This window comes from Glycine soja, chromosome 2 (assembly GCF_004193775.1).
Source record: "Glycine soja cultivar W05 chromosome 2, ASM419377v2, whole genome shotgun sequence".
NCBI classification, from domain to species: Eukaryota; Viridiplantae; Streptophyta; class Magnoliopsida; order Fabales; family Fabaceae; genus Glycine; species Glycine soja.
In genome coordinates this window covers 29,054,586-29,073,903 of record NC_041003.1, presented here as the reverse complement: position 1 = coordinate 29,073,903, position 19,318 = coordinate 29,054,586, and the positions used below count along the sequence as shown (strand labels likewise).

General features: G+C 32.4%; 1 non-coding gene and 1 pseudogene across 1 annotated transcript; one reads left to right on the top strand and one right to left on the bottom strand.

Moving 5' to 3' along the window:
- Nucleotides 1-1,727: 1,727 nt before the first annotated feature.
- On the top strand, nucleotides 1,728-12,568 carry LOC114374617 (annotated as a pseudogene).
- Nucleotides 12,569-14,583: 2,015 nt separating this feature from the next.
- Nucleotides 14,584-14,670, bottom strand: LOC114404389. The gene has a single exon (XR_003664951.1). It is a non-coding gene; the product is annotated as a small nucleolar RNA Z161/Z228 (small nucleolar RNA).
- Between the last annotated feature and the right edge of the window lie 4,648 nt (nucleotides 14,671-19,318).

The window sequence follows — 19,318 nt, the reverse complement described above, 5'->3', positions numbered from 1 at the left end:
TCTTGTAAAAGACTTTTTAACTTAATTTTCTTGGCCAAACCTTTTGCTACTTCAATTGGAATTCCCTTCCTATTTAATATACCCTTTCTAAGACTCTATAGACTGTCTTGATCATCCATCTTGAATATCTTTAATTGCTTTGTCTTGAATAAAGCTTTGAGACGCATGTGATCTTTTGGCATCATCAAAACATCGGCTTGATCCTTTGTCTACAAATATTTGTTGGGTCATCAATTCACGATCCTAACTGATCACTGGAGTTTGAAGGAATTGATGTCACAAGTGGTGCAGACCCCTGAACAACAACTCTATTTGACAAAACTATTGGGTTTTGACTATCGAATCTATTGGGCAATTATTGTTACTAACCACTCCTAATTTCATGTTCTTCCAGGACCTAAAGAGTCAATTACATATTCATCCAAAATATGTGGCCTTTCATGCAAAAATAGAACATGACCCTCACAATCATCTAGACGGTGCCATTGTCCAAGACCTGATTCTACACAAAGGACGAATTTGGCTCCCAAAGGGATTCTGTTTCATTAAAACTCACCTCGAAGAATTCCACTCTACACCATCAGGAGTTCACATGGGGATCACAAAGACTCTAGCTCGTATCAACGATAACTTTACATGGCCAGGCATCAAGGAAGATTTTCGAAATTTCATCCTTACCCGCGTTGATTGCCAGCAAACTTAATATGACCATCGCAAACAACCTGGCTTACTATGTCCCCTTTCGGTACCATCTTGGTCGTGGGAGGATTTATCCCTAGACTTCATTGGGGAGTTGCTTGCTTTCCGAGGACACATGGTGGTTTTGGTAGTTGTGGATCGTTTTTCCAAAGGAATACATTTGGGTACTCTTCCACCTCACCATACAACCTTCAATGTGGTGCAACTCTTTATGGAGATTGTTGGCAAACTTCACAGTATATTGCATAGTCTAGTATCGGACCACGATCCTCTGTTCATAAGTCACTTCTGGCAGGAACTGTTCAGACTAAGTGGCACGAAGCTTCAAATAAGTTCGGCCTATCATCCTTAGTCTGACGGGCAGATTGAAGTGCTAAATAGAGTCATCGAACAATAACTCAAAGGCTTCGTCCATTCTCCGCCGACGAGTTGGGAAAAGTTTCTAATGTGGGTAGAGTGGTCGTAAAACACTTCCACTCACTTAGGAACTTAGATGTCTCCTTATGAGGTCACTTTTGGAAAACGCCCTCCCAATATCCCTCAGTACATTGCGAGAACATCCAACGTTGACATTGTTGATGAAATTCTGGTCAATCGTGAAGTTATGTTTGCTAGCTTACGGAAGAAGCTCCTCAAGGCACAACAAACTATGAAGCACTTTGCTGATGATAAAAGACGCGATGTCAACTTTTAGGTGGGCGATTGGGTGTTTGTGAAGTTAAGATCGTGTCGTCAAGCATCAGTAATGGGAGCTTGTATTCTAAGTTGACTAAAAGATTTTTTGGCCCATTTCAAATAGTGCAGAAAGTGGGTCCCGTGGCTTACCAACTTCAACTACCACCTAACTCCCGTATTCATCCAGTGTTCCACTACTCTCTTCTTAAGCCATCCCACCAAGCACCTAATACGCTTAGTCTAACTGCAGAGCTACCACCTTCATGAGTCAACAATGAACCCATTGTATCGCCTTTAGCAATCCTCAACACTAAATGGGAGTCCTCAAACGGAGCACCTAAGCTACTGGTTCAATGGAAAGGATTTCCCCTGATGATGCCTCGTGGGAATCATGGGACGATCTCAAAGCCGAGTATCACCTTGATGACAAGTTGCTTTTTGAAAGGCACCAGAATGTTATGGAAGGAACTAAACAACCTTCACCAGAAGCACAACAAGTAGAATCACAACTAGCAAACACGAATCAAAGGACAAAGAGGGTGGTGACCAAGCCACAATACCTGAAATATTTCGTGTAACTAACCCCGACAAGGGGTGCTCACCTGACAAAATTCTATTGGCCCTCAAGCACATTCTGTCTGCCATTTCTCCTTTATGGTTATTTGTCAAGATACTAGAATCTTATTTCTGTTAGTGGTAGCCCTATGCCTGTTACCAAAATTGATATAATTTTGGTTAGTAGCTCTAAATCAACAAGTCACAAGTGCTATATAAGTCATGAATCATGTAAAAGAAAGGCATAGAAATAATAAATCACTTTCCTTTTTCTCTCATCTTGGAGGAACTTAGCCCTCGAAGCCTAGGACCCCTTGAGCTGATTCTCGGCTGATAACACCCGCAGTGTCCTTTTCTTCCACCTCAAAATAAAGCATGTTATTTATTATTTAGAGAAACCCATCATTTTAGAAGAAACAGAAGTTAACAAGGAGAAATGTCACTTGTGGCTTAGATTTAGAAGTAGCCAACAAACAGATGAATCATTTGTAAATATCAATTGCCCTTTCAAATTCATGCAGTAGACAATAATTGATATAAGACGAGAAAGTGTCTTTTGGTGAAAATAATCTTACTTAAGTGGGAAATATTCTCAAAATGGTAAAGCTACCCTTTTCACACACGATAGAATTCATTATTTCACCACTTTTTTTTTCCTATACTTCAAAACATTAGATGTTCAAAAAAATTAGATGTTATTTGCACTTAATTATATTTTATATGCTTTTAATTACTGTTGAGATGACTCAATTTAATCCGCTATTCTTAATCTAGTTTGATTTTGATTTTAATGGGTTTGTATTTTTTAAAATTAGACCCGACACATTTTTTAGGACAGGTTGGAATTATATTTTAGGTTGTCTCAACTCGATTTATTGTATAAAGTATTCTCTTAAAAAAAGTATTTTTTTTAAAAAAATATTATAAAATATACTTTAATTTAAGTTTTACAATTATTTTATTCTATGATTTAGTTGTATATAATAATAAGATGATATATTTCATTAAAAAGTTAGATTAATCCAATATTGTCTAATATTTTGACTCGTGATCGGGGCAGGTTCGAGTTTAAATAAATGACTCGATTGAAATTTTGGGTAGGGTAGAGGCAACAATGTACTCTTTCGACTCATCCCTTATTTAATATTTAATATTGTATTTTACAGGATAGATATTTATTTTATAATAATTAAAATTTATCATAAATTAATATAGTTAAATATATAAAATATATTTTGAAATTATTATTAATAATTTAAATTATGATATGAAATTATTTTTAACTATTGAAAATTAATCTAGAGGTAGAGATAAAAGAGAGTAAATTGATTTAGATAGACTACTAACAGGATAAAATATACATGTAAAGATAATTTGAGAATAGTTTGAAGAGGTTAAGAAGTGAAATATTTGTTACACTAATGTGTAAAATGCATTTCTAAATATGAGAAAATAAATATTGAATATAAGTAATTCAGAGAATAAGAAAGTTGTGTATTTTAATTTATATCATAAAATAAATAAATAATAATAATTCGAAGAGAATTGCCTGGAGGGAAAATTTTCCAAGTATACTTATTTTTAAGTTTTAATTACCTATTTAATCTTTATAATTTTTAAATTTATCTCTTTTAATGCTTATAGTTATTAAGCTGGTTTTTTAGTCCTTAAAATTTATATTTTAATTTTCAATTGATTTATCATTAAAATTCCTTTAACTAATGCAATTAAATTTTTTTAAAGATAAAGATCTTTTGAGAATTAAGATGTAAATTTTAGGAACTAAAAGAATTTACTTATTAAATTCTAAGGATTACAAAATTTAGTTAAGAACTAAAAAAATAAATTTGAAAACTATAAATTAAATCTTTTTTTAGTAATAAAAAAAGAAAACTAAGATAAATTTAGCGTGTCGTCGCCATCATATTTATTGCTCAAATGTCATTGTCATTTTCTGTCCGAATGAATTGACTTATCCGCTGTTGAAATTTCAACAGAACAAATCTTCACGGTTCAAAATATTTTTTTACACATTAAAATCTATATAACAAAAATGTAAGTTTGTAAACTTTAAATGGTGGAATATGGAACTACATGACCCTAAAGTTATATCACAACTGTAGAGAATGGCTTTCCTTTTTGGTCACCTCTGCAAATGCTTCAGCTCTTTGACAACTTGGGTTGTTAATCTGCGTTTGTTGTTTAACATTGGTAACCGTGTACAAATAAGATAAAATTGCATTTTTTATCTCCCAATTTATCTTTAGTTTCGGATTTGATCCTCCAACAATTTAATTCACAAATTGGATCTTTCTATTTTATAAAATTGTGTAATGTTGACCCTTAGGCCACAATTGGACATTAATCATTAGCAAGTGACGTTGACGGTTACGTGTCACGTTCTTATTGGATGATAAGTGTTACGTGTCATGTTCTGATTTGATGTCAACTCCATGAAAGATGAAATGCATTGTTGTTTTCATTGACAAATCAGAACATGACACATGACGGTCATCATCCAATAAGAACGTGACACGTGACCGTCAATATTCCTTTGTAACGATCAACGTCCAATTGGTCTGAGGGACCAATACTGCACGATTTTATAAAATAGGAAGATCTAATTCCTGAATTAAATTACTGGGGGGCCAAATCCGAAACTAGAAATAAATTGGGAGACCAAATTTACAATTTTGCTTACAAATAAAGTGTTGTCCTCTTCTGTTTCAATCTCATCATGGATTCTTCTTCTTATCACTCTCCCCCATCATCACTTCATTCTTTTGTAAGTTACTTTAACTATTACATTTCTTTCTCTTTTTTTTTTATATTTTTTATTAATAGACTTGTTAAGTGAATTATAATAATAAATATCCCACTTGGTTGTTTTAATCATAACAAATCTTTGGTTCCAAACTATTGAAAATCAATCCTCATATATTCTTTAATGTGTTCCACTATCTATTCTCTACTCTACTATGCTTCTAAGTTTTAATTATTTTTCTTATAAATTGGATTTGAGCCTAATTTAACTCAAAAGGTTATCTCATTGGGTTAGAGTTAACCCCATTTGTCTACGCTGTTTTGGTGACATTACTTGTCAATTGAGATCTTCAACAAATTTTACTTACATTTATATGTTTTGAGTGAGGGCAGGACACAACGGTAAAGTTGCACCTTGGTAACCAGTTGATCATGAATTCAAATTCATAAATAGTCTCTTTGCATATGCAAGAGTAACCCATACCTTCTCTCATAGCTAGGAGTTTTCTCGCATTGGGGTACTTTAGTTTTATACATTTGAAGAGTGTGCAAGATTTGAGATCTTTTTGGATGTGGTTGGTATTTAGTTGTTAGTGGTAGATAGATGAGTAATACTACTACTTTAAATATTATAGTTGCGTTATGGATTGGCTTTTGAATTTTGATGTTATAAGAATGTCCCTTTTATCGATTTTCCATGGTCTCAATTAGAAATATGTCTTGACACTAAGTCAAAATCTTAAAATTATAGATCCCTATACGTTCTTCAAATTTTGTCACCATCTATTTATAGCTACTGGTCTTATAGTTGAGTACCATTACAATGTAGGGAGATGTTCAAAACGTTAAGTTCTGTCAGTGGTGTGGTGGTCCAACGAAGCATGAAATACCGGAAGAAAGGTTGAGAGTTATATGTACAAGTTGTGGGAAGATTACCTATCAGAATCCAAAAATGGTAAGTGGCTAAAATATCACAGGAGCTTCTAATTAATTCAATAAGAATGTCATCATTTCTCAAATGTATGGATAATTTACATAATATTGTTACTGGTGATAAGGAGAATATGAGATGTGTGTGGCAGTTGTGCAAGTAGAATATGAAATGAAATAAGGAGGTAAAATGAATCCAATTTCTTCCATAGTTAAAATCAACTCAATGCACCCCACTTATGGAGAAGTTAAATGAGAAATTTTTTGAAAAGTTGAGGTACCTGATTTGACTTTAACTTCCGTAAAAAGTTTGATTTATTTTAATTTTTCCCTCTAAAAGTGCTTGTGGAGAAGTTTAACCAAATTAAGCTATACTTTTTTAGATAAATAATCTCACTTGTATGAGGAAAAAATTATGATAATAGTTGTATATTATTTATTATAGCAATTAATACTTTCTTCTGATCATGACATGCATTTGGATGGCAAAGTAGGTAGTTGGTTGCCTCATTGAACGATAAGAAGGTCTTCCTTTGCAAGCAGAAGATTGAACCTTCTTATTGTGATATCCTCTACCCCAACATACATATAAATAAATAAAATATATAAAAAATACAAATAAACAAATTTACGTGGATAAAAAGTTCAGATTCACTTTATTATTATCAAATTAAAAGCATATTTGGCTCAGAATAAGATCGTCAAAGTTTACAAAGGAAATTTTGTTAAATCGGTGAGGTAAAATAAAATAAAATAACATCATGCAATTAAAATAAAAATCCGTTTCCAGTGTCACATCCTATCAAAGCATCACTTCTAACGTCCTTTACAAAGTTTTTTAAAGTCATCCACGTAGTCATTCTCCCACAAACACAAGGTCCGAGATCATCATTGGATCCAAACATAAATAACACACAGGGAGTGAGTTATCACATTTCTAAAAAACAAATAAACAAAGACATAATCAAAATAAATTATGAAAGTATTTATAACATAGTTCAACTTAATGCAATCCACATCACTTCACCACTTTATCATTTAAAATTCATTTTTCAATCACCAATCACAATACACGTGAATCACACACTCTGGTCAAGACGTAATAACACTCATCAATTTCATAATAGACAATTAACAAATGTTATATAACAATTATAATAAGACTCACACCTATATGCAATGTGGTATCATGTCACTCAAAAACCACCTTGGGGTGCTTAGGAGTACATAAGGCCTACACTCTGAAAAATATGTTAGGAACTCACCTTCCTACCATAATAATGTATGTGAGGATGAATTACAAATTAGAGCCCCTAATGGCCAAGGGAATGGGTATGCTTGGGGTAACTAACTGCTAGCATGGCCATAGGTGAAATTCTGATGTAAACCAAAGAAAAATATAAAATGAGAGAAGAGTAGTAAGAGAAAGTAATGATGTTGTGAATAAGGTGAGGATTGGAGAAATTGGCCCCTCTCAAATTCTGTGTTAGTGGTATCTCTTTCCTTCATATCACTCTCGTAATCCGTTGTGAATCCATCTATATCATCACTGAAATCACATTGATATCGATGGTTATTGTGAAATATTATTACATACACTTTTCTGTGTGATCTGATCCAGTATCACATTTTTTTTCTCTGAAATCTGTATTAAAACAAAAAATGCTAATAAATTTCTCTGCACGGTGAAGATTAGTTTCATATTTTGGTGTCAACAAGGACACTTCCTGATGGTTATTTAGAAATTGGAGAGTCGGCTATGGAAGGTGCTATCAGGGAAACACGGGAGGAAGCCAATGTTGACGTGGAAGTGATTTCTCCCTTTGCTCAATTGGATATTCCTTTAATTGGCCAAGTAAGCAAGAATCATGCATTTCTTTTCTTTTTTTTCTCTTTTTTGTCAATCATCTATGTAACTAGAGATTTTTGGTCATGATTATGGCATCTTAGCAAGGTTGAAGAAACCTCACTTTTCACTTGGTCCAGAATCATCAGAATGCCAGCTTTTCTCACTCAATGAAATACCCTACAGTTCTTTATCTTTTTCATCAATGGTTGTTACTTTAAGTTTGGTATGGTTCAGATACTTGAACATTTTTTTTAGCTTTTGGGTTTTTTTTTTCTACTCATAATTTATCTTATGGTGTTTTCTCATGGCTGTAGTATGTTGAGGATATGAAGGAAGGAGGAAAGCCTAAATTCCATTATGTTACCATTATCAAAAGGTATTTCCATCTTAAGTATAGAATATCTATCTATTTATCTATTATCTATAATATATAAAAGCGGAGTGCGAATTGTGGTATAGACATTTTAGCTACTTGACTTGATTGACATACCTTTTGCCACATCAGTATTTTGTCATTTCTGTCATATTTTGATTCAGTCCTTCACTTCCTCTCTAGGAGTTTACCCACATTTCTTTGATCAATCCTTTACTGAATGTTGGGAGCATATATTTTTCCCAAATAACCTATTGTCAACTAGTATAATAAGACTCATTCCATACCTCTCTGTGTTCCAAACTACAGAGGTAAAAAAATGTGTAATAAATTTCTCTAGGATTTGATGAGATCAAATCATTTGTTGGACATTTTAGTGTAATTGATCTCTTTATTATGTTAAAATAAGAGTGCACGCTTATTTTAATATAATAACGAGATGTTCGGTTTAGACAAATTTTGGAAGTTACATGGAAATTATTAAAACTTCCATCAACGGTTGGAAGTTACATGGAAGTTACTAAAACTTCCATCAACGGCAGTTTTTAAAAAGAAAAAAACTTCCATCAACTGCCAAAAAGCACCTGTTCTTTGACCATAAAGAATCATTCTGGTTCAGAAAGCATAACGGGTGACAAAACATACAAGACCAAAACAAAATTCTTGAATTATAATCTTCTGATTTTATCCGATTGAACAATTTTGGTTGAACCCCGAAATTTGATTCAATCTGAAAGTGTTATACACGACTTCAGATTTATCCAATATCATCTCGATTTTCAAATTAACCAACAAAAGATTGAATCAAATTTTTTCGAGATGACGAACGATAGTTTGAAGATGACAAGCAAGTTTGCGAAGTTGGACAAGTTTGAAGGACAGGATTTCAGAAGATGACAAAAGAAGATGCACTTTCTCTTGACAACATTGAAGGTGGTGTATGTGCTGAGTACACCAATGTCGGTGTTTATGGAAGACGAAACTCTGGATCAAACAAGGAAGCGTTCGAAATGGGAGAATAACGATTACATTTGTCGTGGACACATTCTGAACGGTTTGTCTGACTCTCTCTTTGATATTTATCAAAATGTTGAGTCTGCTAAGGAATTATGGGACTCTCTTGAATCCAAGTATATGGCAGAAGATGCCTCAAGTAACAAATTCTTAGTTAGTAATTTCTTTAATTACAAAATGATTGATTCGAGGTCTGTTATAGAACAATATAATGAAATGCTGCGGATTTTGGGTCAGTTTACTCAACATGATTTGAAAATGGATGAATTCATTGCAGTTTCATCTATAATTGATAAACTGTCTTCTTCTTGGAAAGACTTCAAGCATACCTTGAAACATAAGAAGGAAGAGTTGACTCTGGTTCAACTCGGTAGTCATTTCATGATTGAGGAGTCGCTGAGGGCTCAGGAAATTGACAAAGTCAATGATAAAAACGTAGCAGGTTCATCTTCCGTTACTATGATAGAGGAAAGTGGAACAGTTAAGCAAAATTACAAGGCTAAAGGTAACAAACGAAAATTTCAAGGAAATAAGAACAAAGGTCCAAACAAACAGACAAAATTGTCATGTTGGAAGTGTGGGAAACCTGGTCATTTAAAGAGGGATTGCCGGGTGTTCAAAGGAAAGAACAAGGCTGGTCCAAGTGGGTCTAATGATCCTGAAAAGCAACAAGGTCAGATTGTAGTGAATAATTTTAATTCGAATACGAATTCAAATTATGTATCACTAATATCTGATGCATTCTATGTGCAGGATGATGACGTTGCTTGGTGGTTTGATTCGGGAGCAACAAGCCATGTGTGCAAAGATCGTCGTTGGTTCAAGGAATTTAGACCAATCGATGATGACTCTATTGTGAAGATGGGCAATGTTGCAATTGAACCAATCCTAGGATTAGGTTGTGTGAATTTAGTTTTTACTTCCGGAAAAAGTTTGTATTTGGATAATGTCTTATTTGTACCTGGTATTCGTAAGAACTTATTGTCTGGTATGTTTTTAAATAATTGTGGTTTCAAGCAAGTACTTGAAAGTGACAAGTACATCTTGTCAAGACATGGTTCGTTTGTTGGATTTGGTTATCGTTGTAATGGAATGTTTAAATTAAACATTGATGTTCCTTTTGTTCATGAATCTGTTTGTATGGCCTCATGTAGTTCTATAACTAATATGACAAAATCAGAAATTTGGCATGCTAGATTAGGACATGTTCATTACAAAAGATTAAAAGATATGTCAAAAACAAGTATGATTCCTCCTTTTGATATGAACATTGAAAAATGAAAAACTTGCATGTTGACCAAGATCACTAGGAAACCTTTTAAGGATGTTAAAAGTGAGACTAAAGTCTTAGACCTTATTCATAGTGATTTGTGTGATTTGCATGCTACTCCATCATTAGGTCATAAAAATTTCTTGTTACTTTTATTGATGATGCATCAAGGTATTGTTATGTATATTTATTAAATACAAAAGATGAAGCTCTTGATAAATTTAAAATTTATAAGAAAGAGGTAGAACTTCATCAAAATGGGCTAATCAAAACTCTTCGTACAGATAGGGGAGGTGAGTATTATGATCCGGTTTATTTTCAATCTACTGGAATAATACATCAAACTACAGCTCCCTATACACCACAACAGAATGGTGAAGCCGAAAGGAAGAATAGAACCTTGAAAGAAATGGTGAATTCCATGTTATCCTATTCGGGTTTAAGTGAAGGATTTTGGGGTGAGGCTATGTTGACAGCCTGTTACTTGTTGAACCGAATTCCTAACAAAAGGAATAAGGTTACCCCATATGGGGACACCAAATTTGAGTTATCTCAAAATTTGGGGATGTAGGTGCGATAGTCAGGCTACTTTGTCTAGACACTTGGATGTTAGACACAACATGGTTCGGGAGTTAATCATGCATAGTGTGATATCAGTGGAGTTTGTGAGAACTCAGCATAATTTGGCCGATCATTTAACCAAAGGGTTAAGTAGAGATCTCGTGAAAAGGTCGGTTGTGGGATTAGGATTAAAGTCCATCTGAAATCTCTTATGTTAAGATACCTAATTCCCATCTAATATGACATTAGGTGCTAAATTCAATGTGGAAAGCTTAACATGTAGAGATTGGAACACATCATCGAAAGTATCCCAAAAGGTATGTGTTCGGTTCTGTAAGTTAAGGAGGTTGAAGTATAACTTCTCAATGGTTCTTTTGAAAAATTGCATTTGCAGGTGCAAGAAAGAAAAGGACTACCTATATAAGCATGAACTTTAGCCGCTTCAAGAAGCTGGGACTTGGCTTTGATATGCTTATGAAGGATAGAGACACAGGCTAGTAAACTAGTGTCGAGCAAGAGTAATGTTATAAACTATTGTGCAGATTATCTTCATGTATTCATTATGAATAGAAAGGGTTCAATCCTTAGTGACACCCTGATATTCGAATATTTGAAACGTGTAATTTGCTAAGATGAAATTCAATCGTCACGATATTTCATTTATGCAGTAGTTTGTTGTATGTTATGACTTTGGTGATTTGATCGGTAATTACACTAAAATGGGGGAGGTTTGTTGGACATTTTAGTGTAATTGATCTCTTTATTATGCTAAAATAAGAGTGCACGCTTGTTTTAATATAATAACGAGATGTTCGGTTTAGGCAAATTTTGGAAGTTACATGGAAGTTATTAAAACTTCCATCAACGGTTGGAAGTTACATGGAAGTTACTAAAACTTCCATCAACGGTTGGAAGTTAAACTTCCATCAACGGTTGGAAGTTACATGGAAGTTACTAAAACTTCCATCAACGGCAGTTTTTAAAAAGAAAAAAACTTCCATCAACCGCCAAAAAGCACATGTTCTTTGATCATAAATAATCATTCAGGTTCAGAAAGCATAACGGGTGACAAAACATACAAGACCAAAACAAAATTCTTGAATTATAATCTTCTAATTTTATCCGATTGAACAATTTTGGTTGAACTCCGAAATTTGATTCAATCTGAAAGTGTTATACACGACTTCAGATTTATCCAGTATCATCTCGATTTTCAAATTAACCAACATCATTATATATCCATATCCTTATTTAGACAACAAAATGTTCTGTATATGTTGGGACAAAGAAGAAATTTTTTGTTAAAGACACTTAATTTAGTTTTAAAATTAGTCAGAATGGAATTTTAATTTACGTCTTATGTTAGGTTAACAGTTATAACATTAAAAAGAAATTTAAGCATCTTCCTAACAATTAAAATTCAAGTACATATCTAGTTTTCCTAAAAAAAAGTCCATCATTTTACTTTGTCTGCTTTGAGGGAAGAAAGCCCCTTCAACATTTTAAAAAGTAATTGTACTTCTGTTTAGGAATAATTCTGTTAGCCAGCTTAACTACACACATCTCAACTAGTTGGTGGTTCATGTCTGTGAATTTCTTCTTGTTCTGGGATAGATGTTATAAAAACTTATAAATTAAGTGGGACAGAAAACATTTGGTAATCCTTGTGTGCGTTTTAGAGCTGCTATGCAACTCCTGATCTTTCTGTGATCTCATGTTTGTACAAGGCTTGCTTAAGCTGTTGAATATTTCTACGATGTAGCTACAGCTACCTACACCTTTTGGTGCTCTAATGTTTAATTTTATTCTGGTGGTTGTTGTTAGGCCTGGTACTAGTGCTTCTGATATTCATGCCTATACCCTGGATCACGTGATATGAAAGATCCAAAAATTACTGACTTAAGCTCACCATTGTTGCAAGATTGATGGGCAATGGCAGCAAGAAAGACATGTGCCTGTTGCTTGATGCAATGTTGCAAGTCATGATCACCCCCTCCCTCTTGATGTATTATATCAGAATAGATTGTTGTAAGTTGTCAAAAGTGCTTATTTTTCTAGATATTTGATTTGATGCCCAATACATCAGAACTTAAAAGCTTTTTTCCTGTGTGCCAATTTTCTTTGTCAACCTCCTTGATGCAATGATGATGTGCAGAACTATACAATTTATAATCTGAAAGATGAACCAAAAACCATATACTTCCATTTGTTTTCATGAAAGTTTGATTGTTGACTAAGTTCTGTTTGTCCTAATTGTTCTTAGCTCCTTTTGTTGTCATGGTTGTTTGTAAAATAAGAAGAGATGACTAATTTTACAATTAAAAATAAATGAGAACACAAAAAACACTAGTCAGATACCCAACACAAAAAAACCCAGTGTAAAGCAGGCTACTAAGCAATTTGGCGACTGCAACGGTTTTGTTCATTTCAGACACTAAATATAAACTATATATATAAAAAAAAAGAGGAATGATCTAGAGAATAAAACATTGAAAGAGAATGAGAGGGCAGCGGTAAAAGGATTGGCACTATGTGACAGAGGTTGAATCTGGTTTGCCCTCCAATTTTGGCACCTACTCGTAGGGCAAGAAAGTGCTTACCTATCATGACCCTCAATCTACAAAGCCAAGGCATATTTTACCTCTCCCCTTCCCTTCTCTTTAAATTTTCTTTTTCAACGTTTTTTCTCTCTTGATCTGTCAAATCCTCTTTCATTGTTTGGAATTTTATAATTACTGTGTCCGAACATACCCTTTACCGTTGCTAAGTGCTTAGTACCATTTCACATTGGGTTTTTTGTGTTAAAAAGATTTGGCCAGTGTAATTTGTGTTCTCATTTGTTTTTGTTTGTGAAATTAACCTATTCTCCTTGCTTTACCAAGAACATGACAAGGAGCTGAAGAACGATTAGGACAATCACAAACTTAGTCTATAATCAACTTTCATGAAAACAACAAATGCAAAATTTAATTTCTTTAAATATTCAACCTATCCACATGCACCCAACTTTTGCTTTTCCAAAAGTGATGCAAAATATTGAAGTGATGCTGCTCGGATTTGAACACAAGACCTCTAAGCTTTGCCTCCACTGTCATATTCATACGTTATTTGGTTCAACATTAAATTGAACCGACGCACATTTTTCATGTACGTTTTTGTGAGAAATGAAAATTCATAACTTTTAATTTAACTGTCATTTGAGGAATTCCAAATGGTAAACCAAACACGCTATCTTGAAAAGTTCCTGTAGTTACAGATAACCCAGTAACTGAATAATCAAGTTTGAAAAATTCATGTAGTTACAGATAACCCAGCTACTCAATAATCAAGTTTGAGTCAATAATCAGTCCAATTCTAATAAATCCTTAATCCAGATAGTCACGTTGAACAGAAAAACATAAATTTTTATGCCAAAAAACAAGGTATAAATGCACCAGACACAAATGAGTAAAATATAATTTACGTTTAAAACAATACTAGTACTTTTTAATTTTGCTACAACCCTTCAATATTCTAATAATACCTGCGTCTGATTTATATCCCAATTTAACTTAGAAAAACAATCATGGAATAAAACATCAAATCAAACTAATGTTTCCTAGAGCAAAAATTATGACAAGTTTCCTTTATTTTATTCTTTGAAATGGATCATACCAAGTTCCAACCAATTCATATTTTTCAAAGACTAAGATGGTGTATTTTTTCTTAAAAAGTAAAACAATATTTATTAAAATTAAGAAATTATAAACGCACAATTTCCCAAAATCAAGAAAAATCATCAATAACTCACAATTCCTTGCCTTCAATCCAGAGGCAAAAAACATCCACAGTATTAAAAAAATTGAAATTGAAAACTGTTTTTGCAGCCGAAAAGAATATAAGAAGGTAAAAGAAAACCATCAGAAATAGAGGATCATTGCATCAAGAAAATCTCAGACGACCGTCGTGAGTAATTGTAAATCCAAATTCATCATATGGTTTTCAAACTAAACAAGAACATTCGAAATTGAATAAAATTAACGACAACAAGCACTGAAAACCAAACAGAAACCTAAGCCGCACAACGTAGTTTTGGCACTTAGAGATTCGAATGAAAGAGACGATGAAATTGAGTAGAATTAACGACAATAAACACTGAGTGAACCAAACAGAAACCTAAGCTGCACAACGTAGTTTTAGTAATTAGGGTTTCGAAAGAAAGAGACGATGCGAAGACCGATTCAACGAAGGCATTTAAAGGGGAGGAAGGGAGGGATTAGGGTTGGGAGGGAAAGGGAATGCTTGGTGTTTGTATTGACGATTTTACCCTTATCTTTCAAGGCCCAAAGACGATTTGAGCCGGTCACCAGGGTTCATGGGCCTTATCATTGTTGAATTTTCTTACTTATAGTATTTTTTTAGCATTGTAGGCAGACATATTTCAGTATTATAATAAGAAAATATCTAAGTTTAATAATTAGTAAAATAGAAAGTTAGTCTTAATTTTATTTACTTTGTATTTTAAAAAGGTTTATATTAGAAATCAATGAAAATGAAATCTTTGAATTCTTTGTTATTTGAACGCTTTGAGTACAAAGTTTTAAAATTAAGAAATAAAATTAAAATAAAATAAAATAACATTTTTATAGTTAAAAGTAAAAAAGAAAATTATTGACTTAAAAAAATTATTTAAATGCCACTTTTTTGTAGTGTGCGGTGTGCGGGATTTGTTTGTGGATATTAAGGGAAAATTTTAATGGTATTAGAATCTTGATTTCTAGAAGATATTAATAAGGAGTTTTTTGTGAGATCAGAAAAAGATAAATTTAAAAATAAAAATTGATAAAAATAAAAACAAACATATGTGTTGTTTTTAATATGTGAGAATTATAAAACTATATCCGAGGTTTATAATAACTCGTGAAAAACAATTGATCTAGACAATTTTGACACATGTAATGTTGTTAATGAAAGTAAATTAAGGGATAAAAAATAGACGTTGCTAATTGCTTCCTTAACGTAACTGAGAAGATTGTCTCAATGTTATCACAAAACTACCCATGTTATATATTGGCATTGGTGTTCACCTAGTGGGTTACCACATTTATTGCTTCTATACATTGTTGGCAGAAATAGAAGAAAACAACCATGGCATCCATCTTAAATTTTGCTAAAAGTGTAGCGAATATGTAACCAATTCGAATGGTTAACCTTGCATGCGTCCAATATCAACAAATAGATGAAGAAATAAAAAAAAAAAAAACAAATATGAGGTAGAAAAAGAAGTAAAAAGTTTAAGGGTTCTCTAGATTAACAACGATAAGAAACCAACATGATCTTTAAATCTATGATCCTCATAAATAATAAACAAACAGTGTATACTTTTCTCCACAGTGAGACTTATCTGGTGTACTTTGATTTCATCAGAAGAGGAGAGAAACAAGATTTCACTATCTTGACTATTATTTGTGTTTCTCTACGTTTGTGATAGATTAGAGAAAACACTTTCTGTCAAGAAGGCGACCTTATTTCACGTTAGTGGATATTAATCCCTTTTTAAATTACTCCCATCAAGTAGCAGTTACTTTTAGAAACTTTCCCTATTTAACCCAATTACAATTTAGTCTCTAATTATTAATTATTTATTTATTAATCCCTACATAAGTCACATGCTTCTCACATGAGACATTAATTCTCATTTTTCCACTTGGCTCATGGGACATTATTAAATATTATGGACTAAATAAATAAATAGATTAAATTAACATAATGCGCATTAAAATGACTAAATAGTTCTATACATTGGATACATCATAATTTCGTGATTAAGAATAGAATCAATTCGAGTCATGGCGGTTGTACATCACTTAATCGACATAATCCCTTCCATGTACTGGTCTTCTCCTTAATATGACCATTAGTTAATAGTACATAATTGGTCCAACATAATGTCTTTATTCAAGACAAAACCTCTTAACATTACTCTAACAAAAATATGCATGCAAACATAGAGAACAAGTAACCAGAAACATATAATAATTGAGTTTAGAGTGTCACTAAAATGCATAAGATAAATTACACTTAATGATCATCAATAACAATAATGCTCATACTTTCAACATGTTTTATAAATGTCTTGGGCGGTAATCTCTTTGTCAATCTGCCCCTTTTTCCTTGTTTTTTTAACGTTGCAAAAGTTGGTGAATGTGACAAGTATATAACACATATACCTAATGTATCTTATCTCCGACATTTGGGAAAATTATCATTTCGAGAGTGTAAGAATTTATCTACAATCCACTATTCTGCCGAGCTCTTGGAAAAACTTAAAATCTTGGACGCCTCTGAATCCCACAAGCTGAAGAGTCTTCCACCCCTCCAATTGACCTCTGTTGAACAACTCAAACTTTGGAACTGTGTCAGTCTTGAGAGTTTTCTATAAATATTAGAAAAGATGGAAAATATAACAGAACTCACGTTGTCAGGAACTTCTATAGGAGAATTCCCACTTTCATTTCAAAATCTTACTCGGCTTAAAGAATTAAGTCAGGGTGTTTCTCTTAGATTGCAGACAATTTGCCTTATGCTTCCATTTTGATCCGGGTCATTTCCAGGACCGTATCTAGAAATTTCGGGGTCTTAGGTGGAAATTAAGACAGAAGACTTTTTTTTTAAAAAAAAAAAAACAGGGGCTATGTTATAATATTAATATAGACTAATAATTTTTATGTTATTTTTCTTAATTTTTGAGCTACAAAATTATTTATTAAAGTTTTATAATCAAGTAACTCTAATACCTTATTCTCAATAGATAACATAGCTAGTTCATTCAATCTATCTTGTAGCATGGTTGATATCAAATATGATTTAATTAATTTTAATTTTAAAAATCTTCTTTTAGCAGTCGCAACAGTTACATGTAATGTTAATAGTATCCTATAAGTAATGTATGTATTTGGAAAAAACCTAACCTTTTTATATTGTTCAATATTTTTAATGGTGCGTTAATTTCATTTGTTAAAACTTCTTTCAATAACTTTAATTCTGAAAACAAATCAAGACCATCATCAGAATGATCCTCAAAACTCAAAATCTTTTCAAGATTGATGTAATATTTTTTCAATTAATTCATCTTCACTCAAAGTTTTAAATTTATTTGAATCAAATAAAAATATAAACATGTTTTCATATTCTAAAAATTATTCAAATCGACTCTCAATAGAAGACATAAACTGATCTAATATATACAAAAAATAATCAACGCAAAAAGAATCTTCAACAGAATGAGCTATCTTATCACTAACAAGGTCATCAAAATGTTTTTTTCTTATGAATCTTATGTTTTTCATTGAACTTGGACTCTATATCCATTTCAATAGTTATTTCTTTGGTGGATTCTAATGCAAGTGGAAAACCATTTTCCCTATAATTTTTCAAATAAGTTATAAGGCCTCTTAAGTGATCTATAGTAACATCTATATGCATATATTTAGATTTCATGATCTTACTTACAAAATTCACAACAAAAACTATGTCATACCAAATATTCATTCCCAATAAAAATTCAAAATTCTCCATCTCATAAGTTGCTAAACATATGCCTTCACTCTTTATCTTAGGATCTTCACTAGTTTTTGATAATTGAACAAGTGCATCCTTATTTTTGGTGTTTGAAACTTTATGGCTTTGACACTTTCAATTCTACATTCCCATCTAGTTTGAGATAGTGATTTAACTGAAAACTTAGATATATTTTCTTGTAAGATTTTCCACTGTTTGGTCAAAAAAGCAAACAAAGAATAAAGGCGTTGCAAAACTCAAAAAAAAAAAAGAAACAACTCTTGTACATGAATTGTCCATATCACCTAGAACTAAATTCAAATTATGACAATCGCAAGGGGTATAATATGCTCTAGGGTTTATGTCTAGTAATCTCTTTTGTACTCATTGATTTTTATCTTTCATATTAGACCCGTTATCATACCCTTGACCCCTTATATCATTAATATCAATGTCATATTTTTTTAATGCCCGAGTAAGTTCCTAAAAAGACCTTTTCATGTTGTTTCATTGACTTGTAAAAACTCTAAAAAGTATTCTTCTATTTTGATGGAACAACTGAAAGTATCAACACACCTCAAGAATGATAGAAAAATATTTTGCATCTTTAACTTTTTTTAGTGCAATATTTTTTATTTGAGAAGCTAATAATTCTATAAGTTCATTATGTATAGTCTTACTCAAGTAATGATTATGAAGGTCACTGTTTTTTATACACTTAACATGCTCTTGTGTAACTGGATCAAATTCCGCTAACACGCTTAACAACTCAATCAAACTCAAAAAGTTTCCATTGCCTTTTTGGTATATTTTTCATTTGTTCCACGAAAAGCTAAATTGTTTTTAGAAATATATTTAATTATAGTTCTAGTCCTTATCAAAACCTTCTCCCAATGTTCCTTCTCCTTATTAATTTATTCTTGGATTTCCTTATCAATTGTATTTTTCTTTCTCAATCTTGTTTCTAATTCGATCCATTTATCCATATTAGTTACATGTTCATCACTTGTTTCGTGACTCTTAAGCTTGGAACCAATATTTTTTCAATCTCTAGTACCTTCATTAACTAATTGATTAGCAATACAAACAC